The sequence below is a fragment of the Oreochromis aureus genome, linkage group 12, assembly GCF_013358895.1.
Source record: "Oreochromis aureus strain Israel breed Guangdong linkage group 12, ZZ_aureus, whole genome shotgun sequence".
In the NCBI taxonomy this organism is placed as follows: domain Eukaryota; kingdom Metazoa; phylum Chordata; class Actinopteri; order Cichliformes; family Cichlidae; genus Oreochromis; species Oreochromis aureus.
Genome location: NC_052953.1, coordinates 31,984,626 through 31,997,009, shown reverse-complemented (window position 1 = coordinate 31,997,009; position 12,384 = coordinate 31,984,626). Strand labels below are relative to the sequence as shown.

Genomic DNA, 12,384 nt, shown 5'->3' with positions numbered 1-12,384 from the left:
TTGTCAATCACAAGTAGTTAGCAAATAAACACATATTAGATTATCCTTCTTTTTGACACATAATGTGGTAAAATATAATTTTTTACTTAATGAGAATCAAATCGAATGACTGAGACCTTGAACTCATCAAGGTGTTAAGAGAGATCAAAGGAAGAGTCCTCCATAGACTTCTACATGAACTGAAGTCAACTGCTTGCAACTGCAGCTGTTGCCATCTGGTGGCCTTCAGATAGGATGCAGGTTTAAAGCACTTCCACATTGGCTTCATTTTTCCGACCTTGAAGCTGTGTCATTTATACCGTCTATGATACCTTACAGAAAGCCAATGGTAGAGTCAGTTCACAGGAAGAATTTAAAACCTTGGCTGGAGCCCTTCTGTGTGAAGCTTGGATGTTCCCTGGGGTTTCCCTGGGTACGCCAGCTTCCCCCCTCAGAAGGAAAGAAAAGCATACAATCAGGTTGACTGGTGCTTCTGGTGCTTGTCCATGAATGTGAGATAGATGAATTGTATGTAATAAACGTTCATTAAATCTGATTTGATTAAAAAGGTCCAGTGACTCAAACTAGATGAGGCCTAGCAGATACTGGTTGGCTCCAGCTGCCAATCCCTTGACACCTATAAAATCAAAGTTATGAAGTACATATGTTTTAAAACCTGATTTTCACCATTCATATTTATCATCTAATTCAACGTTTAAGTGATTTAAGAACGCGTTTTGCTAGCTAACCAAGCTAGCAAGCCAATTCTAGCTTTAGCTTGCAAACAAACAAAAAGGAACAAGAAACTAAAAAAGAAAGGCAGTGAGGGCTTAAGTAGTAAAGTAGTCCAAAAAGCATCCACAAACCCAGCTGGTGATGATACTTATACAGTATACTTCTTATGATTGTTTTATAATAACATCAGTATAGTATATGAAGTCACTCAACACCAAGCTTGTACCTTCATTTGGGCGTTTTTTGTATAATAAAGTTTGTACTGGCATTTTGTTCTTTTATTGTATTTTGGATTTCTGTGGAGTCATACTCGGACGGCTGGCTGTCACTGTATTGTAGCAGGTTCAATTATAGTTCAGGGTTTTTACACATAATAATGAAAAGATATTATCGTAGCTTACTGCAGATACACACTGTCAGAGGACATTGTTTGAGAATCACTTGGCAGCTGCTGGTCCCTCAAATTCCTTCACTTTGTCTTTGCATTTCTGTCTCAGGTTTAGCTTGGCAACACATTTTAGCCCCCCAGGCAAAAAACCAGTGTATACCACCAAGCGCCAGATTTCCACCACTCCAAGGGAAGGATGCCATCGCTCTGCATATTCCTTTTAACTAGCTGAACTTGTGTTCTTGCTTTGCAGCAGTCATTATAAAAATTAGTATTCTTTCCAAGGCTGCCAGATCTCATAAGGGGCCTGAGTAAAATGTGTTAGCCTTGGTAAGATGTAAACTGGGTTGTATTTTTGTGTAGCCTGCAGAGTAAAGTGGCTCAGTGCATATCAATAGGCAAAACATGCCACTAACATCGACTGCAGTCGGCTGTCACTTAGGTCAGCCGTATTACAGACGTATGCATTAATGGTTCATGCAGGTAAAAATGGGTAAAAATGTTTCTTTCTCATATCCTGCCTGCTTTGATTTCTCCAAAAAAAAGGAAAAGAAAAAAAGAGATACTTTAAAAATGGATATTTAAAGTTCCATCATCACAGACACAGACAGACAGAAAAGAAGAAGAGGACTAGCTGAAGGAGATAAAAGTGATGGACGGCATGTTAAGTGGATATTTTACTCCAGTGTAAGTGTGTCGTGACAGGGAGGATTATGATGTGACACAGAGCTGCTTGGTAGGCCTAAAGCCACTGATTGACACACGTCAGTGATATTTGTAAAAAGCTCTACCAATGGGTGTCAGATAAGTCAATCAGGCTGAGTGAAACAACATGTGTCTGACATTGTCGGCTATGAATTTTACATGAAGTCGATGCCGCAGTGCTGCATTTGCCCAGAGGCAGGAAAGTTGTTGAGGAATGGGAGGCCCAGCTGGGGGGTGACTGATCACCCCTCTCGCTCCTGTTGAAGATGATTGGTAACTGTTTTACTGATCACATAACAAATCTCCCATTTTCAAATGTTACGTTTCTGGACTGCGTACTGGTTATTTATATTGAACTTACTGTGAACACAGGCCGCTGGATTCACATTGTTGGGATTTGTTGTCACAGCAGAGACTGGTTTTAAAAAAGTGCCTCTTTTTAAAATAAGCTGCGATTGTGATTGTGATTTGGTGCTATACAAATAAAACTGCGAGTTTTCGTCAAGTCCACCACGATGCCTTTTTCCTTTTATAGCTGCACGTGTGTGTACGTGAGGGTATAAATGTGTATGTTCTGTCAAAGCAGACACCACTGATATGTCAGGCTGTTTGTATGTTATGAAGTAGGTTTGATCTCTGGCATGCTGTGTTTGGGTGTAAAGTGCAGTCAAGTGTTTTATCTCATCAGACCCAGACGCAACACAACACAACCCTCACCACACACACACACACACAGATACACAGCTGCCAAATACAACCGATGGTCTTGGGTGGCATGGGCTTTTTTTGTGTGTGTGTGTGGTTTCTCTAGCTCACACACTCTCAGCATGACCACGTACGTGTACCGCTCTCCGTTGCCTTTCTCTTCTGTTTGCCTCTTTTCGACTGCCAGTTTTTCTTTCCCAATTCTTCCTCCTCCTCATCATCTCTGCCTGGCGTTAATGTAGGAGTGATTGAGGAGGGCTGTATGAGCAGGCTGACAGAGCTCATCTCTGGCCCATGATGCATGGCTTCCCTGGGCCTCCCTGCTGCCCCATTACACCCTGATTAATTGGCCCTGCTTAAGTCAATAACTCATCCGTTAAAAAACAAAAAGCTCCAGCGGAGAGGAGGAGGAGATAGAGAGAGGCAATGAAGGACACAAGAGAGGCAAGCAAGTGAAAAAAAAGGCGAAAAAGGCAGAAACAAAGACAGCAGAGGAGATGAATGGAGTGAGATGAGCTAAAAATGTTCTATCTGGAATTATTCACTAGTTATTCCTGCGTGCCACTCAAAATGTATTTTATTTTGTATCAGAGTATCAAACGTTTGACATGAGGTTTTAAAGGAAGCTTGGCCTCTCCGCCCTGACATCGGACTCTTGTAAAAACAAAAAAAGTGTCTGAAGTGTTTGAACGTTCTGTCAAACTTAACGCCACAAACTTCCAGCAGGCATGGCACTGAAGCAACCGCCGTCAGGCGTCAGCACGGGCACATTGTTCATCCTCTCTTTGATTTGGAGGAGGTTGAATTTTGTCTCAAGTTTCCTCTGAGATTATTACTAACATCCAGTAATTCCACTGTTGATGGAAACAGTTAAACAGCTGCAAGTGATGACTCTTGCAGGTCTGGGCTTATCTGTGCTGATGTAACAATCTGGATCACTGCTGTAAATATTATCTCCATGGGCAGTTTTCGAAGTGACTCAAAGTCTAAATGATGGAGGGCAGGGGATTTGTAGATATGAAGCACCAGGCCACCTGATATGTTGTATCATAATCTGAGTATGCACCGTGTTGTGCATGAATAAAGATGGGCATCTTGGATGCATTTCAAAATCTGTTAGGCAATCTGTCTCCTTCTGGTTGATAGCAGACTTGGCTGTGTTTTGGTTGACAGAATGACACACTCTGTCTCACGCTTAGAAACTGCACCCAGAAATGTTTTGACTGTTAGAAATCCCGCTCTGATTGAAGGCAGCTAAATTCATTTCACTGTAGTGAAAACAGTACCTCTTTCATGATCTTTGCTTCTTAATTCAAGGCTCACTTACTGCTCTCAGCAGCGCAACAGCAGAATGTCACGGTCTTTTCTCAGCAGCTTTGTGTTGCTCCCTTTTTTATTTGCAGGCAGAAAAATAGGCAGAGATTTGAGAAGAAGCTTAAAGTGATTTTCACACTGATTTTATGTCCTTATGCTTTTCTGCCACAAGATGACACCATTCATCACAGTTAATAGTAAACAAAACATTTGTTGCCCCCTAGTTTGGTGATTGTCGAGAAAGGATGCGATCGCAAACCTTGCAGTTGTGCACTTTTTGACAGCAGAGCGTTTTAGCTTGCAATGTTTGCAACAGATGCAGTGTGACTGGTGTCACTACATCTTTGGAATATCATGGCAAAGTTAAATACCATCCCCTGTTGGTTTCTGGGCTCATTATCAGTGTTTTGGGCTCATTTACTATATTCAGACAAGATGGTGGTGTCTTAAGGTAGCTTATTAGCAAGCTGCATTAATGCTATTACTAACACAATAACAACATGCCAGTATTTCACCAACCAAAGCTAAAGCACTTACCTCTTTAAAGTTCTGTACCACACAGGAATCACAATACCTGTGAGCTAGTTGCATTAAAAACACCACAAGGGGTTCAGGTCAGTGGCTACAGCTGTCTGCAAACTTGTTAATCAAAGCAGCCATGCCTTTACCGCCAGTGTCCAGACGGTGAGTTAAACCCCACAGAGTTGTTATGAAGGGGGGAAATTAACCATGAAGAGCAGAACACTTATTGGTACCAGGCTGTGTGTGTGCTTTTAATGCTGTTAGGTAGCAGCTAAAATTGCCACTTCTATATTTATGCAACTGAAGTAAATTCTGATGAGTAAACCACAAACCATTTTTCCCAGTTTGGTGACTTTACCACTTGGAAGTAAGAATGTAAAAAGAAAACATCTTATCATTACCAACTGGCCTTGATTCCAATTGTTAACTTAAAAACAACCCCCCTTTTATGACTTTAACCGTTAGCAACAGGTCTGTTGGTCTACACTAGCCTAGAAATGGACCGACCACAGTGGTCACGTTACTAACTCACCTGTATGTGGAAAGAAAGAGATCTAATCTGTAATCTATCTACTGAATTCCTCCTACACACAATCAATAGTACCATTTTTGGGAAAGGTCCTGATATTATTATAAGTAATTTACAAGGCATCAACAAAAAATTGCAATTATTCATAAAAAAAACCTGATCTTATAACAGCACAAATTTTATCCCTATAGGGTTTTTTTTTGTAGATTGCTTCCTTGTCTCCAGTGCTGACCTATTTTCCTTCCAGCAGGCACGTTATTCAAAACTTGAAGCAAAAGCAGGTGAAGTTCGGTGGAGCCAACTCTGCTGAGTAAGGCTGGTGTTGAGATTATGTTAGTGTAGCTGAAAGGATCACTTCATGGTAAAGAAAGACGAGCTCTTGGTCCCACGTGTGACCTCACACACTAACTTCATGCTTCTTGTTCATAGCTGGAGACCCAGCTCTCACCGTCACTAATAATCCTTCATACAAAAGTTAGTTTGAAAGTTTGAAAGACAAATTTCTTGGTCCAGAGATGCACCAGAAGACTCAACTATGGTTTTTATGGATTGCAGGAGCTGATTCGTACCTCGTGTATAGATATTGACATTTAATTATTATTTAAAAACACACAATCAAACTATAACCCTTGACATGTTCTTTGATTAAACACAGCTCATATTTTAGACTGTGGTGACGATTCACTCCTTCAAGCGCAAGAAACCCCTACATTGTTTGCAGGTGGTTGACCTTTGGGGAAAGCGATCCCTAATACTATGCTATCACTTGGCATAATACTAAACATAGCCCAGCTCATTATATGATGGTGGGACAAAAATAGGCATTTGCTCATATACTGGAACTTTGGGGTGTCAGCTAAATACACACCAAGATGTTAATAATCAAACTTTTTTAGTCAGCATTGATTTCTTGCTTGTTATAGCAGGAGAGGAACACGTGGAACTGGAAGAAAATAATTACACTATAAGTAATTTTAAAAAGACTGTAACTAATTTTACGTGTTATGTGTGAGTTACTTTAGATAGTGCATGAATACTTCTGACCTTTGCATTCAGTTATGAAGAAATAACTACATTGTAAGTAAATGTAAGTAGTGCAGAAGTAATTTTAATGTTCTTAACTTTAAGTATTTGTACATACATACAGTTACATTGTAATTTCACAATAAAAGCCCTTAAAATTTGATTTAATCACGGAGAAATTATGCACTTGGTCATGGGTCATAATGTAAAGGGCTAATGATCCTCTAAAAAGTGGCAGGATGCCATCAGTGATGACAATATCTTATTTCGTTTATTGCTTACTGTTGGGTATGACCGAACGAGAGAACAGCAACAAAGACTGTATAGAACATCATCAGCGATTCATTTAGCTACAAGCTAAAAGTTATTTGCCATTATGGTAAATGTATCCCTGACATCATTAGACTGACTCATGCAGGTTTAGAGTTATTTACAGTATATTCATACACGTTCAGTAATGAAATGTATGCTTTTTGAAGATCCCTTGCTTTCTACTGTGCTGTCTAAAGCTGTCACTTCTGCCTCCAATAACCAGGCTTGCAACACACACACCCTCCCCATACAGCTGCAGACCATAGATCATAGCCCTGGAAAGCAGATTACACCTAATCACCACAGACACTTAGATCATGGTTCTGATCAAATAACAGCTCAGCTGTAATGTCAACATGCGCACACGCACATATCCACTCGCTGAGCGATGGATCTGAGAGCAGAGCCTCTGTTATCTTTGTTATGGTTTGGAGAGCTGACATGTTTGACAGCAGTGAATGTAAGTAGCAGTGTTATGACATGTCTGAGCGACCATGAAAAAGGCCAAATACTGTAGGGCCCAGAATCGGGCTGCTCTTCACACTGGCCCTGACATGAAGAAGATAAGAGTGAATAAACACAGTGAGCCGCAGTGGTCTCCTCCATTGTCGGTGCACTGAAGAGGCTTTTGTTTGGAGACATCTCTGGATTTATTGGTTTGTTCAGATTGTGTATATCTATGTGTACAGAAGGAGGCGAAACCAGACAAAGCAGAAAAAAGGAAAAAGGAGAAGCTGGTTAATAAGTTAGTTGGTCATTGTTCCATCATCTTCCCATCTGCCTGTGTACAATCATCACCATCTTTTAATCTTCACTCTCCGGCAGATAACACAGACAGCCTGGCTCCTTCCTGCTCAGCATGCAGATATGACCTATATCAAGCTCTCTCTCTGTCTCTCTCCTACACACAAGCGCACACACAGAGGCAGAGCAGAGCTGTCACGGCACACATATGAGTCTTGCCTGGCCTCTGAGGAAATACGGCCCAGCTTCAGTCATAAATAATAATGGGATTGGCTACATGACATGTTGAGTGATGGGGCCCCTCTCAGAACTCATTTACATGGCTTTGTGTAGCAATCATCGGCCTGCTAATGTAGCGCTAAGCAAATGAGCCTTTTGGAATATTGTGCAATTTATCGCGAGTCAACTGGCACCGGGCGGGTGCTCTATAAATCACATGCTCTAACACATGCCCCAAATGACAGCTAAATCAACATGGAGTAATTGCTTTGAAATGTGGAGGAAGTGAGCAAGCAGGCTGGACAAAGCATCGATGGTGGCGGCGGTGGCAGGGTGTTGCTGGAAATGTAACATGCAGATGTTTCGGAGAACTGTTGCAACCTTGTGGGCCAGTGAATCAGTCCAGGCCAATGATAGGTTTGACCAATTTAAATAAAAGCGGAGCGCTCCGAGTGACCAGCAGAGGTAGTGACAGATGACTTGAGAACACCCACACACCCACACACACACATGCACCAGCGGCAGGCTGTTTTTGGACTATTCAGTGAATGGACGTCAGCTGCTTTCAATGAGTAACTGAATTGTGTGGGTGTGTGTGGAGGGGTCTGTTTGAGGCTGTCAGCACTGGTGAGTGAGTGTGTGTGTGTGTCTTGTGTGTGAGAGATTGTGAGTGAGCAAACACAATCCTGTCCATCAGTGTCTATTACCCTGACAGCAAGTGAGATTAATGACCACAGGGTCAAAGAGAGTCACACCATCTCCCCCCATGCGAATGCACGCACACACAACAGAGGAACCGAGAAATATGATCACACAAACACACAGATGTAAAAGAACATTTTTAGACACAGAAGTGCGCAAAAAGTGGTAAAGAAAGATAAAAAGTTCAAATAAAACAGTATTTACTTCTTGACTTTTTGTTATACTTTAACAATTTAATATATCATATATAACACAACACATTCATCTATGTTACAATGAATCTATCAGCAGCCAACATGACACATTCTTAAGTTGTTTTTCTGGCCACATGTTGAATACAAGGCCATTCATTGTTCTGTTTTTCAGGTTCTGGTACATGACTTTACATCTGGTAAATGCTGTACAGTACTATGGACAACAGCGACTGCTCAGTTTTTCTTAATGTCTGCATTTAGCTGTGATTTGACAAACATCAGCCAAGAACTTTTTTTGTTCCTGAAAGTTACCAGCAGCCAGGAGTTATGGCTGAATTGTGCATCAGCAGGGTCAACCCAGTGTGTAGTTATGTTTCTTGAAAGGTGCACGCTAGGTGTCACGGAAGGTTATGGCATAAGGTTAAGAGGAGTGTCTGGTTACGTCATAAGTTACAATGTAAATTTTCCACTGAAGCATAATTCAGTCATTACAGTGAGCCAAAAGATCAACATAAATGGCTAAAAAGAGCTAAAATGCTTTGCAGATCTTAAGTAAAGCGGAGATGGGATTCAACATATTAATCATAGCACATTTGGAACTTGACGAGTTGTCTTTGATTCAATAGATCAAAAGTATATGTTTGTTTAACAGCTAATAAAAACACCCATTATTTTTGAAGATTTATTATAAGGATTTTGCTATTTTACACAATAGCGTTCAGAAGAGCACCTTGAAAGGATCTATGATGTTTCCTGTTCAAATCAAGAATGGTGTGCATTACAGGCTATAATATGAGAAAGATTTAGTCTGTAGTTTTTTTTTTACCCATTTACTTTCAAATTTAATGACAATTTTTAAACGCCATTAGAGAAATTTAGCCTAAACTCCTGTTAAGATTATTCTGCTGCAGGGACTTTGGAAATGGTCAAACTCCAGCACTGTCGTCCACAGGCTGAGAAAAGTTAGCTGTAGTTCAGCTAGCCACAACAGTTGGGTGAGGTGTTTCAGGCATACCCAAGCAGGAGGAGACCTTCTGGCAGAACCTGTTAAAGAGCATGGAGATATGGATGGATGGATCATTTAGCTTATTCATAGACCAAAACGTGTAAACATGACAAAGCTGCACCTGCTCACACCTTTGATGTTTCAGGTCAAAAACCCTCCAGGTTTTCTACTCATGTTTTGGCAACAGTTGGTATCTGCTCGAATGCTTTACCTCCACTTGGTACCTGCGACTTACAGATTGCTCCCACTTGTCTCTGCAGCTTAGACGGCATATTTAAAATTTTAAGCTTATATAATACTCTGGTTGGGAAAAAAAAGACTGACACACTAAGAAAAGTCCTGAATGACACTGTACATGTACATATGGACATATAATGTCTTGGAACAGCTGACTTCTTGGCAAGCCGTGGTCAAAGGAAGTCACTTTGAACAAAATGCCTTAACAACTCTGTTATTAACGATGCAGGCTGCTCAGCAATCTTAATTCCATTTGCATAATGAGCCGGAGCTGATAAGCCACTCATCAGAGTTAATGGAGTGGCTTTCATTAATTAAAACATCTCATTCCCACTGCTGGCTTCATTACTACGCCAGATGGTTGTCATTACACTGCTGTTTGTCAGTCAAAGACTTGACACCACACCGTAAAGGGCTAGTTAATATTACTAACAGAGCAGGGGGAGTTGGTACATGTGGGAATTAGTTTTGGGACCTAAATACCCCTGCAGCAAAGTTAGATTAGATCAGATGTGAAGTTTGCGTGATGTTCTACTCGCTCAGGCCACCGTGATTCCTCATGTCTGAGTTTTGTACCCAATACTTAGGGCAGCACTGTTCACCCCTCACCTCTAACCGTCCTCTGTTCCCATGTATAATGACTAAAAAACTGTTGTTGCCTCGAGACACTGAACTTTCACACCCAGCAGGGCTGGCTCTGTCCCTACTGTGAACCCATGAGCCTCACCTGGGTCGACTTAAACCAATTTAGACCTTTCACTCCTCGTCTATCATCACATGCACTAATAAAAGAACTGACAGCAGTATCACATTTAACAAGGGTTACACAGAAAAGAGGCATATGCCCATCCTAAATAGAGCTGGACTCTAAACCAGGCAGCTTTATATTGGCAATGTTTCAAACCCAACATCTGTGTCAAGCAATATACATTTAGTGGGAGATTCAGTGTGTGGTTGTACTAAGTTTAATATTAGAACCAGTTGAGGGTGACCGTGCATGTACAGTGAATAAATTGCACTGAGATATTTTGTTCCAGTAAAATTAGATTAGTTAGTTAGTGGTGTCCAGGTTCCACAGGGACTGGACCCAGTTTATTCTGAGTTTGTCGTCTAGATTAGTGTCACTCATTAATATATGATGTTTAGGATTTAAGGAAGAACTGGAGTAAATGAGCTGAGTCTGAAAAGGGTTTTGACTGTGGGACTGAGGCACAACCAGGCGTGGGGTTTCCCACACCGTCTTGTCATACACCGGATCTTTGATGCATTTCAATAAGCTGCGATTCCAGGGTGATGATTCCCAATGGAAACTGAACCCAAGTTGCTGCGTAATTTCATCAGCAGTGAAATATTTGACTCACAGATTAGATCTCTTTCTGCAATTGAATTTCAGATTTTGTAGTGAATTACTAAATAAGACAAAACTATTTAAAAATGCTGACTGTGGCCCTATAGAGTAGCTGCATCGATCTCATGTTTATTCATTGGGTGATAAAATTATAAATAAATACCAAAACTGCTGTTAGTTTACCCAAGCACGCAGTAGGATTAAACACCGTCAGTCCCCTTTGTGATCTATAAGGAGTTTGGTCTTACTAGCTATTTGTTAAACTAGGGGGACTGCTACCATTCAAAGCTATGCATTATGGTTGCACCCATCAGAACATTTTAGCATGCTAACACATTATATATGATTTGATCTGCTAGCATTTAGTTCAACACTGTGTCTCTTCATTGCTGTGAAGGTTCCCCCACTGTTTGTGTTGTATTGCATTAAATTTGACAGGTATATTAAGCAAAGTGCCCAATCGCTGCACACGTTTTTACAAGTTTCTACAGCAGCAACAAGCTTTATGCATAGACTATATATAGTTGGATACAGCAACTAAATGGTTGGTGCTCTCTGTTGGTGGCTTTTTTTGCTGACAAAAGGGAACATAATGAAACCAGAGGTTAAATGTGTTGAGACAGCTGTTGTGACTGATATGAATCAACCCTAAATAAATAAAACTGAATGTTAAGTGATCACCTAATGCTACCATGATTGGTTTCTTTATTATAATTAAGCTTTGATTTCATCACAGTTTATCATTACTAGTCTTTTGGTTCATGGTTCTGTGATTTCTAGTCCTTAGGTTTTGTGTCTTTGTTCTCTCTGGTTTCAAGTCAGTCATGTCTCTGTGTGAAGCCGTGTCTTTGAGTCTGTGTCTGTAAGTTTAGTCGGCGTGTTTCTTGTTTTACTTCGAAAGTCTGGGTCTTATGTCAGTGTATTCGGTTTGGCTTTCCTTGTCTCGTCCTACCTAATTAGTCCCAGCTGTGTTTCCCTTCTGTCTCCCATTTCCCGATTATTCTGCCATGTATTTTAGTCCTCTGTCATCCCCTGCTTGTTGTCGCGTTGTACCCTCATTTTCCTGTGTCCTCTTGTCGTGTCCCTGTTGGTTTTGCTAGCATGACTTTTCTTAGCTTCTAGTTTCCTGTTCCCAGTCCCTGTCTTAGGGCAAGAGGCGGGGTACACCATGGACAGGTTGCCAGTCCGTCGCAGGGCTAACACATAAATATAGACAACCATTCACGCTCACATTCACTCCCAGCTTTATTTTTTATAACAGTTATTGTCTTAAGAGTTTTCCAGCAATAAAGCTGCGCCCTAAGTTACTCCCTGTTTCTGAGTCTACACAGCACTAGCCATGACAGATACCTGGTAGTAAGTGCCAAGGAAGCGACCAATAAAACACTCATCAGTCAGCAATGACACACTTGTCAATAAATATTATAATCAATAAATATGAGCACCTCTATAAAAGCAGAAGTTCATGAACTACACTGTACTGTTAAAGCTTTTATATCCTGGTACCTCCTCTACAGTTTCTGTGAAGGGGGAATAGCTAAAAAGACCAAATCAGGTTATATGAATTTTGATTTGATTGTGAAGCTCAGGCATTTTAACATGGTAGTTACTCACTTTTGGAGCCAGTCTCAAGTGGCCACTGAAGGAACTGCAGTTTTTTGGTGCTTTCACAATGACTTCATTTTTCACTTATGTGATTTCATACTTTATTAAACTCATGAA

General features: G+C 40.8%; 1 long non-coding RNA gene across 1 annotated transcript in view; it reads right to left on the bottom strand.

Annotated features, from left to right (window-relative positions):
• Positions 1-8,979: 8,979 nt before the first annotated feature.
• Positions 8,980-12,384, bottom strand: part of LOC120443044 — a 34,862-nt gene continuing 31,457 nt past the window's right edge. The window contains exon 3 of the long non-coding RNA XR_005615092.1: positions 8,980-9,115. This is a non-coding gene — a long non-coding RNA (uncharacterized LOC120443044). The remainder of the gene's footprint in view (positions 9,116-12,384) is intronic.